The 20,915-nt window shown below is 40.1% G+C and overlaps 1 protein-coding gene across 7 annotated transcripts in view; it reads left to right on the top strand.

Moving 5' to 3' along the window:
• The window catches only part of KANSL1 (KAT8 regulatory NSL complex subunit 1), a 180,245-nt gene that overhangs the window by 13,059 nt on the left and 146,271 nt on the right, over positions 1–20,915 (top strand). The window contains exon 1 of one of the 7 annotated variants that reach the window (XM_027625436.2): positions 17,580–17,715. The exons of 5 other annotated variants lie outside the window; for them this stretch is intronic. The gene's annotated coding sequence lies outside the window, so the exon portion shown is untranslated. Of the gene's footprint in view, positions 1–17,579; positions 17,716–18,105; positions 18,125–20,915 lie in introns of those variants that run through there. One more of the 7 variants, XM_027625440.2, reaches the window with a different exon arrangement.

Below are 20,915 nucleotides of genomic sequence, written 5' to 3'. Positions count from 1 at the left end.
AGGTCATGATCCCAGGGTCCTGGGATCGAGCCCCATGTCAGGCTTCCTGCTGAGCAGGGAGCCTGCTTCTTCCTCTCCCTTTGCCTGCCACTCCCCCAGCTTGTGCTCTCTCTCTCTCTCTCTGTCAAATAAAAAATAAAAAAATCTTTTCTTTTTTTTTTAAAGATTTTATTTATTTATTTGACAGAGCTAGCGAGAGCAGGAACACATGCAGGGGGAGTGGGAGAGGGAGAAGCAGGCTTCCCGCCGAGGAGGGAGCCCAATGTGGGGCTCGATCCCAGGACCCTGGGATCATGACCTGAGCCGAAGGCAGATGCTTAATGACTGAGCCACCGAGGCGCCCCCAAAATAAAAAAATCTTAAAAAAAATATTTTATTGTATATCTGAACCACATCTTCTTTATCCATTCATCTGTTGAAGGACATCTCGGCTCCTTCCACAGTTTGGCTATTGTGGACTGCTGCCATGAACATTGGGGTGCCACACATTTCTTATCTGTTGTGGAAAAAAAGACTAAATTTTCAAGTTTAAAAGCTTAATATATTGTACCAAGGTGTGGTGAATAAATTAGTATTTTTGTCATATTTATATATTTTCAGATTTTAATCATAGTGCTCCTTAGCTTTCATGTTTCTCAGTTGAAGATGATGATTTTAAAATGTAATCTCTGGTGAAACCTCCTTCAGCCTCTTAGTCATTCCATTTACATTTCTTTGGATCCTTGTCAGCATTACTTTGCCTTTCTGGATTTATGGTAACCAGTCAGAACTACATTTCAGATATAGCTAAATTGTGATTTGTTAGGAGGATAGGAAAATATATTTTATTTATAGTCTTTTCCTTGTTGTTGTCAATAGAATTTCCAACCACCCCCTATCCCCCACCTTTGCACAGAACATCACAGTCTCTTTAGAGGAACACTATAATTATTCAAAAATTCTTTTTTGGGGGGCGCCTGGGTGGCTCAGTCGTTGAGCGACTGCCTTTGGCTCGGATCATGGTTCTAGGGTCCTGGGATCAAGCCCCGCGTCGGGCTCCCTGTTTGGCGGGAAGCCTGCTTCTTCCTCTCCCACTCCCCCTGCTTGTGTTCCCTCTCTCGCTGTCTCTCTCTCTGTTGAAAAATAAATAAAATCTTTAAAAAAAGTTTTAATTAATGAAAAAAAAATTCTTTTTTTTTTTTTTAAACTGGAAGCCATGAATTCTTTAGGTACAACTTGGGTTTTTTCCTGTACATGCCTTACTTTCCATTTGTCCATGCTGTGATACCTGCCATTTTCCTGTCTGCGGTATCTTGGCTTTCTCTAGCTCACTGGGCTCTTAGAGCTAATTCAGGGTAAGAATTACCTTCTTAGTTAGGTCTGATGGTTAGAAAGCTTGACCTTATGTTGAGTTGAAATGTGCCCCTCTGCAGTTTCCACTTTGGGCCTGATTTTGTCTACACAGGAACTGCCTAGAGCAACTCTAGTTTCTCTTCTGCTGGACAGATCTTTTAGGTATTTAGATAACTTTCATGCATGCCAAAGTATTCTCTAAACTGAAAATGAATCCCTACTTTTTGCAAATGTTTCTCATTTGATACACTTAAAAATCCTTTCCACCTCTCAGTTCCCTTATTTTTTCAGCTTTGTATTATTTCACTATCAGGAAGCTCATCATTCCATTTGCAAAATGGGGAATTTTCTATATGTCTTTTAATGTAATTTATTCAAATGTTAAATATAGCATTTCCAAAATGTTACCTAATTATCAGTCTTGTGCTTATACTTCTTCATTTGGGGAAGTGCCTTGGCACCCACCATAATTTTCTAACTTACAACCCATTTATGATAAATATTCTCAATTTTGTGGTCACTTAGGTTTTTAAAAAAAAAAAAACAAAACCTTTTACTTAGAATCTTGTCAAGACTTTTATAAAAGCCCACATAAATCATATTCACATACTTACTTTCTTCTTAGAGATCTCTATTTGGGTAGACTGGTACGGTCTTTTAGAAGCTGTGATGTCTTTTCCTCAGAAGGTTATTCATGCTGGTATGTCTTCTGGTCCCAACTTCTATTAGAGATTTGCCAGTTTTGGCTGATTTAAAGCTTGCAGCCAGAACCCTTCTCTTGAGTACATGGGAGTTATATTGATGGCATGTTTCTGTTCATTTTTGTTCAGCAAATATTTATTGAGTGCCTAAATATGCCAGGAGTTGAGCAAGGGGCTGGATAAATGTTGATAGGGGAAACAGATCTCGATTCCATCCTTCTGGGGCTTATAGGAGGTCACTCCTCTCATAAAACAGCCAGTTAAGTTCTGCCCTGCAATTTTATAATTTTATACTCACCTTGTTTTAAAATGCAGAGAGTACTTTGGGATTCCATGACTAACATCTGATATATTAGTTTGGAAGCATCTGTTTTTTTTTAATGATGACTTTAATTGGCTATCAGTGATTTATATGCTTTAAAGAGTAATTTAGAAATAGGTTTTTCTTCCTCATGTCTTCCTTGGTAAATATTGAAGCAAATTAAAGTTATCAGCTATTAGCTGTCTTGCTTTTATCACTGTTTATACCCTATTTATCAAGTGACCCATCCAGTATTTATTTGGCATATTTTTTTAAAAGATTTATTTATTTATTTATTTGAGAGAGCGAGAATGAGAGAGAGAGAGAGAGAGAGCACATGAGAGGGGGGAGGGTCAGAGGGAGAAGCAGACTCCCCGCTGAGCAGGGAGCCCGATGCGGGACTCGATCCTGGGACTTCAGGATCATGACCTGAGCCGAAGGCAGTCGCTTAACCAACTGAGCCACCCAGGCACCCTGGCATAATTTTTTTATATATATATTTAAACTACTTCTTTGTGGCTTTGCATTTTCTTGCAAGGTTTTTTGTTTTTGTTTTTAAAGATTTATTTATTCTAGAGAGAGTGAGTGTGAGCATGGGGGGGGGCGGGCAGAGGGAGAGGGAGAGAAAGTCCTAAGCAGACTCTGCATTGAGCATGGAGCCTGAATTGGGGCTTGATCTCATGACCCTGAGATCACCACCCCAGTGGAAACCAAGAATGGGGCACTCAACCAACTGCACCACTCAGGCACCCCTCTTATAAGGTTTTAATTGTTGTTTGCCTACATATGTCTTAGTGCTCCTGATTAGCTACAGTTTACGGTCTTTTATAGTTTTTCCTCATTTTTGTTGTTCTATTTTGAGTAAAGTTTTCCCCTTCTTCCACCAACCCCTCCACTCCCCTCCCCCAACCCCACACTAGTTAGCAATTTAAAATTTAAACATTTTAAAAAAATTTGGGTTGAGCTCCTGACTTTCTTAATCTCTCGCACTCAGTACGGTACTATAAAGTCCACCTCTATGTTTTGTATTACTCACTTGCTTTTTAAACAATTTTAATTATAACTAAAGTCCACACTTTTTTTCTAAAATTAGGTAACCATATAATATATTTTTTTTTTTTGATAAGCACATGTTTTATGAATGTGTTTAGGATAGAAAGGGGTGGGCAGAAAGGAGAGGAGGCAGGAAGGTGAAGGTATTCATATAAATATTTTTATTTTTCCCTCACTCTACAGAATGTTGGTTGGGTGTGTTTTGTATCTCTGTTACCTATGGATCATGTATGTCAGTTTATGATTATAATTTAGAACCAAGTTTTGTTATATGTGTATGTTATAGGTTCTAATTTTTTTTTAAGATTTTATTTATTTAAGAGAGAGCAAGAGAGAAAGCACGAATGAGGGGAGGGGCAGAGAGAGAAGCAGACTCCCCACTGAGTAAGGAGCCCGACTCGGGACTTAGGACTCAGGTCTTGGGACTCGATCCCAGGATCCTGGGATCATGATGGGATCATGACCTGAGGTGAAGGCAGATGTTTAACCAATTGAGCCACCCAAGTGCCCCTGTTCTAATTATTTTTGAGAAAGCATTATTGTATTACTTAAAATTTTATCAGTTCCCTCCCAAAGTTTTGTGTCGGTAAACATATAGATTGTTGAACCCCGCATTACAGTTATTGTTGTAGTTTTCAAGTTTCTGAATCCTTGAGCATTAGAGTTGAAAAGAAATCTTGATTTAAACTAGTCAGGCTCCCTGACATGTTTTCTACGTGGAGAAACAGAGTGGTGCTGCCATTTGCCCAAAGTCACATAGCTACCAAGTGGCAAAGCTAGAACTTGAATGCCAGTTCAGCATTAATTTTATCAGTCTGATGATTACAGGGATAGACTTAGATGATAAACACATTTATATTGGATCATATGCAAAAAAAAATTGTTGATTGATGGGGGAGAAAAACAAATGATTAATCTGGCTTGGAAATGAGTTGACTGATCAGCATGCTTTTCTGTTCAGCACACTCTACCTCTCAGATCCTGTACCTGTGGGTCAGGGTACCTTCTTTATATTCTGAATAGTGCTGGGGATGACAGTGCTACATTTTTTCTCTTTGAACTACCCATTTATAGAAGCCTTGTCAACGATCTGTTATAAAATTCTTAGGGCAGAGTATAATATCGTTGCTTTTCTTTAAGCTTTTAAAATAGTAATACATGGGGCGCCTGGGTGGCTCAGTTGTTAAGCGTTGGCCTTCGGCTCAGGTCATGATCCCAGGGTTCCGGGATTGAGCCCCGCATCGGGCTCCCTGCTCAGCGGGAAGCCTGCTTCTCCCTCTCCCTCTCCTCCTGCTTGTGTTCCCTCTCGCTGTCTTTCTTTCTGTCAAAAAATAAATAAAATCTTTAAAAAAAAATAAAATAGTAATACATTCCAGTCCTATCTCATTGAAGATAACCTTTCCAGTAATAGGATTTTGTGTTCTTGAAACTCTTCCCTCACTGATGTTCTAGTTTGCATATATCTATAGGTAACTGTTTGTATTGCTGACGTGTTGGGTCTTCCTCATTTCATTCTCATATAGAGTTAATTAGAGTAAGTTGAGTTTGATGGGAACCTCAGTTTTTGCTTATGTATATTGCTGGTAATGAGTTTGCAAGTGTTACATGAAGGCAGATTAGTGCTCTGAGGTAATCTCTTAAGGGGAAATAAAGGAATTATGGCTTGCCTTTTTTTGAGATTTTTGCAAGTGGTTCAACATTTTTTGTTTTTGAAAGTGAAATTGTTTAGAAATTAAGTATTATTTTGGCTCCATCCATTTTTTTTACAGCTTTATTGAAATACATTTCACATGTAAAATTTACCCATTTAAAACGTACAACTGTTTTCTTTTAGTGTTATTGACACGGTTGTGCATCTGTCACCAAAATCTAATTTTAGAACGTTTTTCAACACCCCATAAAGAAACCCCATATCTGTTAGCAGTCACTCCCTATTCCCTTTTGTCCCCCAATCCCCTACAATCACTAATCTTTCTGTGTCTGTAATTTGCCTATGCTGGACATGCATATAAATAAAATTATACAATATGTGCTCTTTTGTGACTGGCTTCTTTTACTTAGCATGTTTTCATGTTGTAGCATAGATCAGTACTTCATTCCTTTTTATGGTCAAATAATATTTCATTGTATAAATATGCCCCATTTTGCTTATCTGTTCATCAATTGGTGGACCTTTGGGTTGTTACTATCTTTTGGCTATTATGAATAATGCTGCTATAAATATTCTTGTATAAGTTTTTGTTTGGACACCTCTTTTCAGTTCTTTTGAGTATATACCTAGGGGTAGAATTACTGGGTTATATGGTAACTCTGTTTAACTTTTTAATAATATTTTTTTAAAGATTTTTATTTATTTATTTGAGAGAGAGAATGAGATAGAGCATGAGAGGGGGGAGGGTCAGAGGGAGAAGCAGACTCCCTGCTGAGCAGGGAGCCTGATGCGGGACTCGATCCCGGGACCCCAGGATCATGACCTGAGCCGAAGGCAGTTGCTTAACCAACAGGCGCCCCTCTGTTTAACTTTTTGAGGAACCACCAAACTGTTTTCCAAGGTAGGTACACCCCTTAAATTCACACCCGCAATGTATGAGCGTTCAGTCTCTCCACATCCTTGTCAATACTTTTAACCATCCATCATTTTGATTATAGTCATGCTAGTAGATGTGAAGTAGTGTCTCCCTGTGGCTTTTTTTTTTTCATTTTTTATTGTTATGTTAATCACCATACATTACATCATTAGTTTTTGATGTAGTGTTCCATGATTCATTGTTTGTGCATCTCCCTGTGGCTTTGAATTCATTTTCCTGATGACTAATGATGATGAGATGTTTACATGTGCTTATTAGCTATTTGTATATCTCTGGAGAAGATTTTTCTGTCAAAAGTTTTGCCCATTTTTTAAACTGGATTGTCTTTTTATTATCGAGTTATAAGAGTTATAAGACAAAGGACTTATGACTTTGTCACATATGATTTTCAAATATTTTCTCCCATTCTGTAGGTTATGTTTTCACTTTCTTGATGAGGTCCTTTATTTTTTTAAAAATATCCCATTTATTTATTTATTTTTAGAGAGAGAGCATGCGAGCAGGTAGAGGGGCAGGGGGAGATGGAGAGACAGAATCTCAAGTAGGCTCTGTACTTAGTGGGAGCTTGATCTCACGGGGCTTGATCTCACAACCCTGAGATCATGACCTGAGCTGAAATCAAGAGTTGGATGCTTAGCCGACTGAGCCACCCAGGTGCCTCTTGATGGGGGTACTTTAATGCACAAAATTCATAATTCTCATGAAGTCGAACCTACATGTTTTTTCTTGTTACTTGTACTTTGGTGCTGTATCTAAAAACCATTGCCTAACCCAGTATAATGAAGATTTTACTCTTGTTTTCTTCTAAGAATTTTATGATTTTAGCTCTTACATTTTGGTCTGTGATTCATTTTGAGTTAATTTTTGTGTAAGGTGTGAGATAGGGGTCCAACTTGATTTTATTGCATATTGCATATTATTGCACAATATCCAGTTGTCCTCATACTGTTTACTGAAAAGACTATCCCTCTATCCCCTCTTGAATTATTGTGGCACCCTTGTCAAAAATCAGTTGACTGTAGGGCGCCTGGGTGGCTCAGTCAGTTAAGCGTCTGCCTTTGGCTCGGGTTGTGATCCCAGAGTCCTGGGATCAAGCCCTGCTTCCTGCTTAGCAGGGGGCCTGCTCTTTCTCTGCCTGCCACTCCCCCTGCTTGTGCTCTCTCTCTCTCTGTCAAATGAATAAATAAAATTTTAAAAAAGAAAAAAGAAAAAGAAAAAATCAGTTGACTGTAAATGTGAGGTCTTGTTTCTGGACTCTCACCTATATTTTATTGATCTATATGTTTGTCCTTATGCCAGTACCACACTTTCTTGATTTCTATGGCTTTTAGTTAGTGTGAGTCCTCCAACTTCATTCTTCCTTTTCAAGATTGTTCTGGGATTAAATTGAATCTCTACATTAATTTAGGGGGGAATTGCCATCTTAACAATGTTAGGTCTTCCAATCCATGAACATGGGATGTCTTTCTTAGGACTTCTTTAAATTCTTTTCATAGTTTTTGTAGTTTTCAGAGTATAAATTTTATACTTCTGTTAAATTTATTTCTAAGTATTTTATTCTTTTTGATGCTGGTATAGGTGGAATTGTTTTTAATTTCATTTTCAGATTGTTCATTGTTAGTGTATTGAAATATAATTTTCATTTTCAGAAATGAAAATGTTCATTGTTAGTGTATTGAAATATAATTGATGTTTGTATAGTGATCTTGTATATTGATGGACTTGTTTTTTTATTTTTTTAAAGATTTTATTTATTTATTTGAGAGAGAGAGAGAGAGAGAGAGAGAGAAACAGCATGAGAGGGGAGAAGGTCAGAGGGAGAAGCAGGCTCCCTGCTGAGCTGGGAGCCCGATGTGGGACTCAATCCCAGGACTCTGGGATCATGACCTGAGCCGAAGGCAGTTGCTTAACCAACTGAGCCACCCAGGCACCCTGATGGACTTGTTTTTTTAGTTCTAATAGTTTATTTGTGGGTTCCTTAAGGATTTTTTATATACAGCATTATGGTATGTAGAAATAGATTAGTTTTACTTTTTCCTTTGTAAACTGAATGCTTTTTATTTCTTTTTCTTGCCTAATTGCCCTGGCTAGAATCTCCAGTACAATGTTGAATAGAAGTGGTGAGAGCAGACATCCTTGTTTTGTTCTTGATCTTAGAAAGTATTCGGTCTTTCTCCATTCACTATGATGTTAGCTGTGGTTTTTTTGTAGATACCTTTTGTTAGGTTGAAGTTTTCTTCAGTTCCTGGTTTCTTGTGTGTTTTTATCATGCAAGGGTATATTGGACTTCATCAAATGCTTTTTCTGCATCAACTGAGTAGTCATGTGGTTTTAATTCTTTATTAGTATAATGTATTGCATTTATTGACTTTCACATATTAAACCAACCTTGAATTCCTAAGATTAGTCATACTTGGCAAAGGTGTACTGCCCTATTTATATGTTGCTGGATTCATTTGCTAGTTTTTTGTTGAGGATTTTTATGTCTATATCCATAAGGGATATTGGTCTGTATGTTTTGTTTTTTATTGAAATATCTTTGTCTGGTTTAGGTATTAGGGTAATAACAGTATTATCATATGAATTGAGATATGTTCTTGACTTCATCTTGAAATAGTTGTGGTTTAACTTTGGACATTCGTTTAGCAGTAGTAAATTCTAATTGCTTAATTACTGAATGAATAGTTAATATAACTAATGTTTAAGAAATGATGTGCTATTGAATTTGTGGCAGTCAGAAGAAACCTAAAAGCTTCCCCCCCAGTGCAACAGAAAATATTTGAGAGTGAAAGGAGGGATGCAGAATTAAATACAATTGGATTAGGTCACAAATTTTCCTTTTCTAGAATTCTGCCTATCCTAGATATTCAGGGTAGAGGTTCTAAGTCCAGTACTTTAGATCTTCACCTCTTACTTGGTTTCCTTAACCTTGGTTTTATTTTGGGGTAATTGCATTGTTACCTCATTCTAGTTATGCCATAAATAATACCCAGTTTTAGCATTCTTGGGAGTGGTTTAGGCAAGCTTCACAAAAGGGATCAGAAGAAAGTGTAATTGGAAGCAAAAGCACTAAAATTTTGCTAATTGTTCTCATTACTTCTTAGCTTTGAATTTTTAACCATTTAAAATGTCAGTGAATAGAAGGGATTTTTCTTGGCTGCCACATAACTTATGAGGGTGACTCAGGGTAGTTTCTTCTAGCACGTACTACAGTGATTAGCATCTGCTAGGACCTCAATAAATGTTTATGAATGAACAGGAAAGAATGTTAGGGCTTTAAGGGGATATCCAGTTTTACTGAAAATCAAAGAAGGTCATTCAAGGCAGGAATATTAATATTACTGTTGTCATATTATAAAAATTTAATGACTTAGCCTAAATATTACCAGCAGGATCATATTTTGATATTGCCAGTATAGATATAATAAGAAATGTGAGTTTTGTCCCCTCCTCTACACAGAAAGTATTTTTCTTTTTTATATCACAGAAGATATAGTTTCATTTAGCAGTTAAAAAAAAATTTTTTTTTATTTTTGTTCTGCTAGTTAAAGTTCATTTGGGACAAGTTTTCTTAGATAAATTTGTCTAAATTTGATTGTGGGAATTAATTTGGAATATGGCTGAAAATACTATTGTATTCTTTTTGTCTAATTCAGAAATGAGAAAAGGTTGTTGTTAAGGAAATTATGTATGATTTCTTAGTAAATGAGTGACAGAGATAAGATAGGGACTTCAGCATTTCCTGAATTCTAGTCATGTTCTTAGTAGCTTATGATCTCATTTATAATATTGTATCCACAACAATTTTTACATTAGATCTTTGCAAGTTTCATTATCTGTATAGAGGGATTATATTCAGGATTTTGGGGGCATTGCATATTTATCAATAAATGTTCTAAAGCAGTGTTTTTCCAACTTTTCCTTTAAAGTACTCTCAGTCTGGGCCCCTGGGTGGCTCAGTCGTAAGCGTCTGCCTTCGGCTCAGGTCATGATCCCAGGGTCCTGGGATCAAGCCCCACATCGGACTCCTTGCTCAGCGGGAAGCCTGCTTCTCCCTCTCCCACTCCCCCTGCTTGTGTTCCCTCTCTTGCCCCCTCTCTCTCTGTCAAATAAATAAAATCTTTAAAAAAAGTACTCTCAGTCTGGGGTTGTCCAGAGCAACTTGTCACAAAAAGGACATTTCCTGAAGACTCCTCTTTTTTTTTTTTTTTAAGATTTAATTTATTTGACAGAGAGATAACAAGAGCAGGAACACGAGCAGGAGTGGGGGAGGGAGAAGCAGTCTTCCCGCTGAGCAGGGAGCCCGATGCGGGGCTTGATCCCAGGACCCTGGGATCATGACCTGAGCGGAAGGGAAGGCAGGCGCTTAACGACTGAGCCATCCAGGCACCCCAAGACTCCTCTATCTTGAAAAAAAATGAGAATTTTGCATTTTTGCTCTGTAATATACTTGTGTTTAACAAGTGCATGCGATTTTACTACAGTCTTTGATTGACTTGACACTCCAAAAAGGTGTGTCTCCTGATTATTTGTTGACTTCAGTTACTCCCCGGTTCATATAGCTCTGTGCTCCAGAGTGTACATGAAAACCCAGTGCAAGAATCCAGGAATTAGTGAATTAAATGGGAATGTTTCTTTCTGAGAATGGTGTGCTTCTCCACGGGAGGAAACAGGTGTGCTGTCTCCAAAATCCCTAGGTTTGCTGTGCCATCAGAGTGAGATTTTAGAAGTTGCACCTTAACTTTGGACTTAGCAATTGACTTAATTTTTTTTTAAATGACATTTGCATAGTCCACCTGTTGCCTCCTTTTCTCTTTGAACATTTTTTTTTACCTCTGACTTTCTTCATCAGGCCCTCTACAAGTTGGCTGCTCATGGCTGCTGCCTTGAAGTTCTTCTGCATGTTTACCTTTATGTTTCATTTGGAAAAGAAGCCAGGCAGGTTCTTGGCAGATTTTGGGCAAATTCTGACATTCAAGTTTATTATCTGAAACAGTGTTTAGGCCCTAGGCAGATTGCTTCATTTGACATTGCCTCATCTGCAAAATCAGTATATTGGAGCACTCCTGTTAATGTTTGGTCAATTAACTTTTTTGGTTAATTCTAATTTTTTGAGAATTTTTAAATGTTCTATACTAAAATTTAAAGCAGTAGAATTAATTAAAATCCACCTTAATAATCAGTGTATTTTTTTGTTTAGCAGCTTGAGAAACTTTATTAAAATATCCAAGTCCTTGTTAAACTGCATGCATTAGAAGTTAGTGCTTATGTTGCTACTTTGCAATCTGGTACCACGGAAGTGAAAACCGTCAGTCTTGGATATTAGATCCTAATGTAGCGGATGGCCTGAAAGAACCTGACCTGTTTCTTTAACTGGTTGTATTCAGTTGAATTTTAGTGCTATCTCCTGAATTATCCCAAAATAAAGTACTTCTTGATTCAGGAGTGCTTTCAGAGTTAACGTGTAACTTTAGTTATTGTTCTTTATTATTAACACAGTTAAAACACGAGGCTGCCTAAGATTAGTTTTTCTTCTCAAGGTGAAATGATAAGGTAACAACTTTATGTAAATTTGGGAGTCTATCTCTAGTTTGAAGAAGAAAATTATCTTGTTTTTAGGTGGGATTGAAACTAAGGAATGCCATGCTTTCTTATAATACTTTGCCATTTACAAAAGTTTTTTACATGCCTTAAGTTGTTTAATCTTACTGAAAGTTTGCTACTGGACTGAGTACATAAGAATATGTATTTGGGGGGTGCCTGGGTCGCTCAGTCGTTAAGCGTCTGCCTTCGGCTCAGGTCATGATCCCAGGGTCCTGGGATCAAGCCCCGGATCAGGCTCCCTGCTCGGCGGGAAGACTGCTTCTCCCTCTCCCACTCCCCCTGCTTGTGTTTCCTCGCTTGCTGTGTCTCTGTCATATAAATAAATAAAATCTAAAAAAAAAAAAAAGAATATATATTTGGGGGGCACCTGGGTGGCTCAGATGGTTAAGCATCTGCCTTTGGCTCAGGTCATGATGGTCCTGGGATCGAGCTCCCGCATCGGGCTCCCTGCTCGATGGGGAGTCTGCTTCTCCCTCTCCCTCTACTGTTCCCCCTGCTTGTGCTCTCTTACTCTGTCAAATAAATAAAATCTTAAAAAAAAAATATATTTGGAATCAGTCGAGACCTCCATATAGTCATTGTAATCATGGTGAGGATTTTCTTTTACTTATATTTGGCTAAATCTTGATACTTGTGGAACTGTGAAATAGGTAGTATTGTTTGGGTTTAATACTTTTTATCGCGCTTGTAGTTCTTACCAAGTGAGTAGCCTGTTTCTGTTGAGAGGCTGGAACTCTGAAAGGCAGGTGATGGAAGGGGGAAAGTGAGAATTGGAGACTGACCTCTGATCTCAGCGTGTCCTTCTGCTGTAGAGCTTAGGGCAGAATCCTAACTGTTCTCTCTTGGCCTCATCTCATTTTTGCGTTAATAAAATTTGGAAGTTTCACTAGATGACCCTCCATATTCCTTCTACATCCAAAATTCTTTTATTTAAATTTCTTACCATTGGCTCAGTTCATTCTGGCTTTCTACTTAATATTTAGCTGGTGAAATATTAACATGAGAGCATGCACCGATTTCAGTTTTAAAGATGTTTCTTTCATGATATAATTTAATGTTGTCTTAAATAGATTGATGCATTCATTTCTGTGATATCTGGAACAGGGTCTTGAGCTTAATAGGTACTCACTAAATTTTTGTTGAATGAATGCATTTTATCTTTTTATGTGGCTTTAGTTTATAAATGTAAATAATCTTTTTCAGAATTAGAATATGTTTTTAGGGAGCTCAAAGTATTTTTATTGGTAGTGTTATCTGAGTTTATGAATGAAAACATTGTTTGCCAGAGTAGATAGGAATTTGAAGTTTGAATTAGGGAAGAGGTGCTGACCTTATCTCGTATTTTAACCTTCTCAATTATTAACTTTGGAAAATAGCTTTCATAGTTAAATTTATGAAGTAGGCACTACAATCTCCTTTTTCCAGAGCAGAAACTGGGGCTTATAGGTTAATACTTTGCCCAGAGTAACACAGCTGATAATTCATGGAGGGAGATAAAATCTAGGGCTACCCCTGCATCCTATGCTCTTAGTTACCACACTATACCTTTTATTCTTTTTTTTTCCAGCAAATTCTTACAAAGTGCCTCCTTCTGCAAAACTGTGGACTAGGTCCTGGGGATTTAATGATGCAATGATAAATAACAGAAACTGGGACCCTATTTGTTTGAAACTAAATGGTTTAGGACGTTCTCTCCTGAGTTTTTTATATATATAAAGATTTATTTATTTATTTTAGAGAGAGCAGGAGCACAAGTGGGAGGGGCAAAGGGAGATGGAGAGAGAATCTCAAGCAGAATCTGCCCTGAACTCTAAGGGGGGCTCGATCTGACGACCTTGAGATCACGATCTTAGCCATAACCAAGAGTCAGACACTTAACCAACTATACCACCCAGGCACCCCCTGAGTTAATATATATATTTTTAAGTGCAAAACAAAATAATCCCTTGTCATTTTGAGATTAGTTTGGACATATAAAGTACTGAATTTGTGATAGAACATTCTGCTTAAGAGTATCTGGCTTGTTAAAGAGATAAATGGTGGGGAAGTTATTAGAGAGTGTCTTCTTGGAATATGTTTATTGTACAGGTGAGAGTTATAAGTCTGAGCCATAGTTCCTGCCTTTTAGGGCTTTCAGGCAGGCTTCAGAAGTAAGATTGATATATGAAAACAATCTCAAAGGAATTACAGAAAGCATTTAATCAAGATCAGGGTAATATATTGCCAGTTATCTATATTACTGTTAAGTATGTAAATGATAATAGTGGTCTGGTGGAACATATCTTGAAGGAAAAATAAGTGGCAGTATATTGGGGGAGAGGAATGAACAAAGAATAATTGTGAGGAGGGATGGTCCTCTTTTTCTAGGCAGAAAGAACATATAGATAAAGACATGGATGGATACAGAGTTGTGTATAGAAGGGAAGGACTTTGCTGAAGAATAAATAAGGTTTTATATAGTCTGATAATATGAATAATCAATACAGATATTCTAAAATATGAGAAATTAATTAGAATTTTTTTTTGACTTTAGGTATAGAAAAGCTAACTCAAATTGGCTGAAACAATAAAGAAATGTTTGTTGTTACATTGTTCTCATGTAGCTGGAAGTCCAAAAGTCTTGCAGATGTCAGGATTATTTGATGTAATGGCTTCATGGTGTCACCAAGGACAAAGGTGCCTGCCAGCTCTCCATTCTGCTCCCTTTGATGATGTTGGTGGCATCTTTAGGCTTGCTCTAGGGGGACTGTAGCATTTTGAGGTGTCATGTTTAGCAGTCTGAAGAAGAGGGAACTGTTTCCTCCTCATTTGATCTTTAGGAATGAAGAAGCTTTTCTCACAATTCTCTCTTGCAGGCCTTCCAGTGGGCTTCCACTCATGTTTCATTGGCCAGGATTGGGTTTCATGCCCATTCCTAACCAATCATTGGCAGAGAGGATGGGTTAAATTAATCCATTAGGACAAAGTGGATATTTGAGAGTCAACCACAATGATTTGAACAGTAAGGTGTGTATGAGTGTGTGAGTGTGTGTGTGTGTGTATGTTTAATCAGCCTTGACATCCACTATATTTCTGGGTAAATTTTAAGAAAATGTATTTCTCTTCTTAAGGTTTTTGCATTTGTAGTGGCTTACCTTTGAATGTCCTTATTTGTAAAAATTGGTGCCTTAGCATAAAGACATCTGGTTTGAGATAAGAATGTAAAACATGTTGACTGATTTAAATGCCATAAACACTGAACTCCTAGTCTTGGGTGAAGCAATGAGAGAATGGGAAAGTTGGAATTTATTTTTCCCCAAAATGCAGGTTTTATTTTTTTTTAAAGATTTTATTTATTTGATGGAGAGGGTGAGAGAGCACAAGCAAGGGGAACATTAGAGGGAGAAGCAGGCTCCCCACCAAGCAGGGAGCCCCATGCGGGGCTCGATCCCAGGATGCTGGGATCGTGACCTGAGCCAAAGCCGGGTGCTTAACCGACTGAGCCACCCAGGCGCCCCCAAAGTGCATGTTTTAAAATAAGCATTTCCACCTTCTCCTAATCCATTGAAAAAATGTATTTTATAACCTTGGTTATTTGGGGGCCTAATTAAATCTGACAGTTGAGTTTTAAGAGTTGGCAGTCTACTTATTAATCAGTAGTAAGATTATTTTGTGGGTGGGTGACTTTAAACGTAATATTTTTAAGTATACACTGCAAGGGGCTTTGCCTTATTTGGTGTTTTTCATTCTGCTCATTTAGATTTCAGAATCCTTAGATTAGGGCTCTAGTTCGCCATCTATTGGTCTGTGTTTAACACCCTTCTGCTATATTTTGGGAATTACTATTTATGTGGAGATATGTATATACATTTCTTAATCAACTAAATTCTTTCCCAGGATTATAAAAAGCCAAGACTAGCATCTCTTTTGGATGTATATACAAATATGTACACATATATTAGTTTATTCTTTGTGTAATTTGTGACTTCATTATTAGCTGCTTGCTTTTGATATTTGAGAACCATGACTATCATTGATAGTGTGATTTTAAGAGTACAAATGGAAACTGATGGAAATATAGGTGTAGATGCTATAGGAGCTGGTGAGTTATTGTAACTTTGTGGAGGACTGAGGGTGTTTTTTTGACTAGCAGAAGTGAGGCATACCACCGGATATTGGTTCTGGTAAGCCACAAAACAGTATTGAGCATTTCTCATCTTCCTTTTTCGCAGTAGAGCATGCCCTTTCTATCTTGCTGAATTTGATGATTTAATTGTTGGAATTTTTTGTTGTTGTTGTTCAGTCATTTAAAGTAAATTCTGATGAATCCCAGAGTTCCTTTTTAAAATCTCAAAGCACTGAATTAATCTTTTGGCAACTTTTTCTTTGGTTTTAAAGGATAGTGGAATTATACTTCGTGTGACATTTTGCATTATATTGCTTAACTTTTTTCATCTAGAAAAGGTTCCATTATTTTATGGCCCTGTTTTGGGAGAGGAATAAAATACGGTGCCGACAAACTGGGCATGAGAAACGATAAAGTGCCACCACTTTAAACCAACTCTGGTAGGAAAGTGGGAAGTTTGCTTTTTGTTGTGAGATTTGGGTTTCTCTATGGAGTTCTTTGTTAAACTTTTAGCATAGCAGTGAACTTCCTTTTGGTGGCGACAGGAAGCATAAATACTCATTGTGTAATGCCATTTGCCTGCTTTGGCGGATCTGCCAAGCCATGACACCCAAAAACAAGACGCGTGCTTCTTAACGAAAACTACAGTTCCCAGCGGGCCCGGCGCGGGTGGGCCATCACTTCCCCTCTCGCTCCCGGCTGTCCCTTCCCGGGCTGGCCCGGCGCGGGCCCTGGCCTGCGCCTGCGCAATGACGACGTGCGCCTTTTTTTTTTTTTTCTCACCCTGGCGGCTGCGGAGCGCTGCGCTGGGGCTAGTGCCCAGGCGTGCTGCAGTGTACGGAGGCAGTCGGCTAGGACAAAGGGCGGCAGAAAGCGCTTCACTGGTCAGGGAGCTTCCTACCCGATTCAGCGCGCGTTTAGCCCTGGAATAGTGTGGCACCGACGGCATTAGCCTGTTTACTACATAGTGCAAACAGTTCCTCGCTCACGTCCTCTTGCTCCGCCGCGCCTGCCCGCCTTGCCCCCTCATAGCCGGCGCGCGGCCCCGCCAGCCCCAGCGCGGAGGGAATGTGACGGCGTCAGTGCCTCAGGTTAGCCTCACCTCGGCCGGAGCGAGGGCCCGCTCCCGCCTGCCGCAGTGCCGCGTGCCGTCGCCGCACGTCTGGGAGCAGCTGGGTCCCGGAGCTGCGGCCTCCACAGATGGAGGTGCAGGAACAGCGGCCGCGGCGAGGAGCCATGACTGAGGCGGCGGCGGCCGCGCCTCCTGGCGGCCCGCGGGGGCGGCGCGGCGGGCGCCCCCTGGCGGCGCGCCGGGGCGGAGCGGCCCTTCGCCGCCGCAGCCGCAGCCGGCGGAGGCGCTGCTGTCCCTCCTCCCCGTGTCCCCGGCGCTCGCCCGCTCGCTCGCTCGCTCCATTCTCCCTCCGCTTCAGATTAAAGGGGGGGAGGGAAAAGGAGCTCGGCCGCCATTTTCCCAGTGCCGCCGCCACCGCCGCCACCGCTCGCCGAGCCGGCGGGAGAACAGAGCACCGTAGCGAAGCCGACTCGTCTCGCCGCGGAGGCGCGGGGGGCGGCCGGAGCGCGCTCCCCGGCCGGGAAGAGGCGTGCGGGGGTGGCGGCTGGGGTGCGGGCTCGGGCTGCAGACGGCGGCGCTTGTTTGTGCGGGGCGGGGGGGCGGCTTCACCCTCTGCCCCCGCCCGCCAGTCCTCCCGGCCGGGTTGCGGTCCCCGGCCGTGCCCAGGCCCCGCCGGAGCCGAGGAAGGCCGGAGAAGGGGCCCGAAAGAGAAGAAAAAGCGGCCGCTCCCCGCCGCCGCCGCCTTCCCCTCCCCCTCCGCCTCGCCCCCCCCCGCCCGGAAAGTCAGGGCGGCTCCGGGCGCCGGGGGGGAGGAGAGCGGCGGGCCCGGGCCGGAGCTGCCGCCGCCGCGCGCCCCCGCCTGCCGCCGCCGGCCCTCGGCGCCCCGGCCGGGGGCTGTTTGCAAACTGCGCCCATTTTGTGGGGCTGAATCCGCCCGGGCAACGCTCCTCCATCACGTGGTAGGTGCTGCTGCTGCTGCTCCTCTCCTCCTCCTCCTCCCGCTGCCCTTTCTCCTTCTCCTCGCTCTCCCTGTGGCTCCCATTTCTCTCTCTCTTTGTTAGTTGTAACTAGAAAGGCAGGGCAGGGCAGGAAAAATCCCCGGAACTTTAAATGGCCTCTCCGGGCTTCCCCGCTGCGGGTCCGGGGCTGGGAGTCGCCCCAAGGGCGGGGGTGTGCGGGGGCCCTTCCCCACCAGCTGCCGCCTCGTTCGCCAGCTTTTCCTTTGGCGTTCTATTTAAAAATGCGGCCTTACGAACACGGTTTATTCCCGTAAAAAAAACCCCAAACAAACTCTGGCTCTCGCCTTGAACTTCTCTTGACTGCAGAAGGCCTTTCTCTACTCGAAACACACATCTTGCGCGTTTCACGGTGTGTATCACAACTCTGATTGTTAAGTCAGATGGTTATTTGTTTCGTGTATTTATTATTTTTGTTGCCTGTATATTGAGGTCACTTGGGTTTTCAGATCTAGTCTCCCTCAGGCGGACGTGTTTGTTTGTTTTTTAAAAAAAACTAAAGAGGAAGAGGCATTTATTTGCTTTTAAGTGAGTTTGGGGGGCCTGTTTTCCGGCTGTCTTTTGATTCTTCAGCAAATAGTTTGATTGTTTTCCATCCGATAAACAACCTTACTCTCATGTTTTACTTAAAAATCCTTTTGTTTTCCATTGTCGGGATTCCGGTGTGGTTTTTTGGAGAAACACGTTACTTAACTATTGCTTATAGATTGCCTTAGGGGAGAAGGGGTGACATGATGGCGCCACTTTAAATTGCTCTTTCCTCTGACTTTCCCCCCTTTTATTCTGGAGGTCAACTGGAGCATTTTTCATGATCTGTTAATAAAACTATATTTGAGAATGTTAACGATACAACTTGTAGGGCTAGAGTTGGGTACCTTAAGGGTCGGGAGACCCGAATCCCGAGCTCCCCAAAGTTCCGAGAAATCTTCCTAGTCCTCCTGCCTCGCCTCCCTCCCCTCCATTCACAATCCTGGTGTTGCCATCTCCTTTGTCACGTGGCTAGCAATCATTGTGTTTTTTTGTTTGTTTTGGGGTGTGTGTTTATATTTTTAAATTGTAGTCCAGAAGAACCTGCCCTCTCCCCATTGGAGAGGTCAAAACATTTTAGTTGTTTTAGTTTGAGAGGAGAACATTTATAATAAATGATAAAATTACATAATCTTTGCCTTGCATAATCATGATATAGATTGTTACTGAACTTTGTCTCTAAAGCCCTTTGAAGTATGTAAAGTAGTACATTGGAATATGTTTTGCTTTTTTTAGAATAGTCTGTAGTTTTGATTTTTCCCAGCTTCTTGGGTCTTTTAAGTACCACTGTTTACAAAGGCTTAAGTGGGTGTGTTTTCCCCTCCCCCTTCTATACGATATACTTGGTTCCTTTTCTAATAAACTGCCTGACCAATTTAGAAATTTTCAGTTGTCTGCAGCCATTGTCAGTTAAAACTATTTTTTTCTCCCAACAACAGGGAATACTTTTGAGTAATATTTGTTTTCCACCTAAAGGTATTTCATCATGTTTCTGTTGCATTTTCGATCCAGAGAATTTTTGCTTTTAATCCTTGAGGTTTAGAAGAATTGTTTCATTATGTTTCTTCATCTCAGTTTTCCCAATAATTGGGTAAATTTCTATATTATAAAATATCAAGTGTGTTTTTCTCTTGTTTTACATAGGTTACTAGCCACTTTTCCAATTAAAAAAGTCTACAGTGAGTTAGCAAATATCTTTAAAAAAAAGTAGAAACGAAATGTGATTAAGTGCATTGATTCATTTCCTCTTAACATGTATATTTTTAATGGTTTGGGCCATTTTCTTTGCTAACAGTTACATCATGTCATGTGATATGTACAGTGTGATGTGTAGTTCTAAAAATAAGGCAAGGTAAAAATGCTCATCCCTTGGGAATTTAAAAAATGTATTATATGTGGGGTAACTGTCCTCAGTCATGGAATTTCGATTTTGATTTCTGCTTTGTTTCTCCAACAGAGTATTGCAATTTCTTTGACCTTTCCCGTATTTGCTGTATTTGTTAGTGATCTCATGATTTGAGATAGTTAACTTTTTATTTCTCAAGTAGGCACTACTTGGAGGGAAACGTTAGATGTGACAACGATTCTTAACATCTGTGTTATAGTGAAGGTGGTTGGTTTCTGAGGACTACATTTAAGTATATATAAAATAACTTTTTGATTTGTGTCTGTAGACTGTTAAGAGAGTGATCAATTAATTATTGATAGAGTTTGAGTAAGGCAGGGCTTTTGGTCCTTCCACTTATATGAATCTGTTGAATGAAGTATTTAGAAGTGTCCCTGCATCTTTCCTGAAAGCCTTATTCAGAACGTTAGTATTTGACTTTTGTGCTTTACCAAAGTGAGATGTTAAATTTTTGTCTGATTTTTTTTATTCCTGCCTACACACGTTATTTCTGTGGTTAAACCTGCAGAACATTCTTTGATTGTTAGACTTATCATTATCCTGTTGAGGAAAATTCTGGAAGCTGGAAAATGAGTAAGCCTAGTTCACTTTTGAGCTTTTATCAAGGTGAGAAGAAGGGAAAAATACCCCCATTTTATTTTTCTTCTTCAAACACTGCCAATACTCTTCCTTCTTTAGTAATGCTACACTGTAAGCAGTGTCTCTACATCCTCTTCATTTTATTGGGTTGACTACAGATTTTAATTGTATTTTAAGGTGAATAACAAGTTTTAGATTTGTTCTGTTTGACATAACCAGAATTATGTAAACTGTAAACCCAGGGCCATTATGAGTGGTGATGCTGGTTTGAGAAGGTATTTTAGCATTGAGTGGAGTAAAGCTTAGTTGCCTTGTTATACTGGAAAAGCAATTTTAAAATGTAAAGAATATGCTAGTCCATATTGGATTTTCAAAACAAGTTATTGAAAATCCGTTGTTTAAAGAGTAATGCCTATTCCTCTTATATTTAGTCAGCTTCCTTGGGGGAGTTGATGGGGTTATTTTTTTCTTGGTGAGGCTGTTAAGATACAGAAACTAAGTGACTTCCTTCCTGGAGAGAGATTTTTAAAAATTGATTTCCCCTGCACCCCCAAAGGATATCTCCCCTGAGTTTGGAAAGGAGGGAATAGTACACGCTAAGTATGTGGTCTTTTGTGGATTGCCCCAGAAC

This window comes from Zalophus californianus, chromosome 16 (assembly GCF_009762305.2).
Source record: "Zalophus californianus isolate mZalCal1 chromosome 16, mZalCal1.pri.v2, whole genome shotgun sequence".
Taxonomy (NCBI): domain Eukaryota; kingdom Metazoa; phylum Chordata; class Mammalia; order Carnivora; family Otariidae; genus Zalophus; species Zalophus californianus.
The sequence above is the reverse complement of the archived record's forward strand: the minus strand, read 5'-3'. Positions and strand labels throughout refer to the sequence as shown.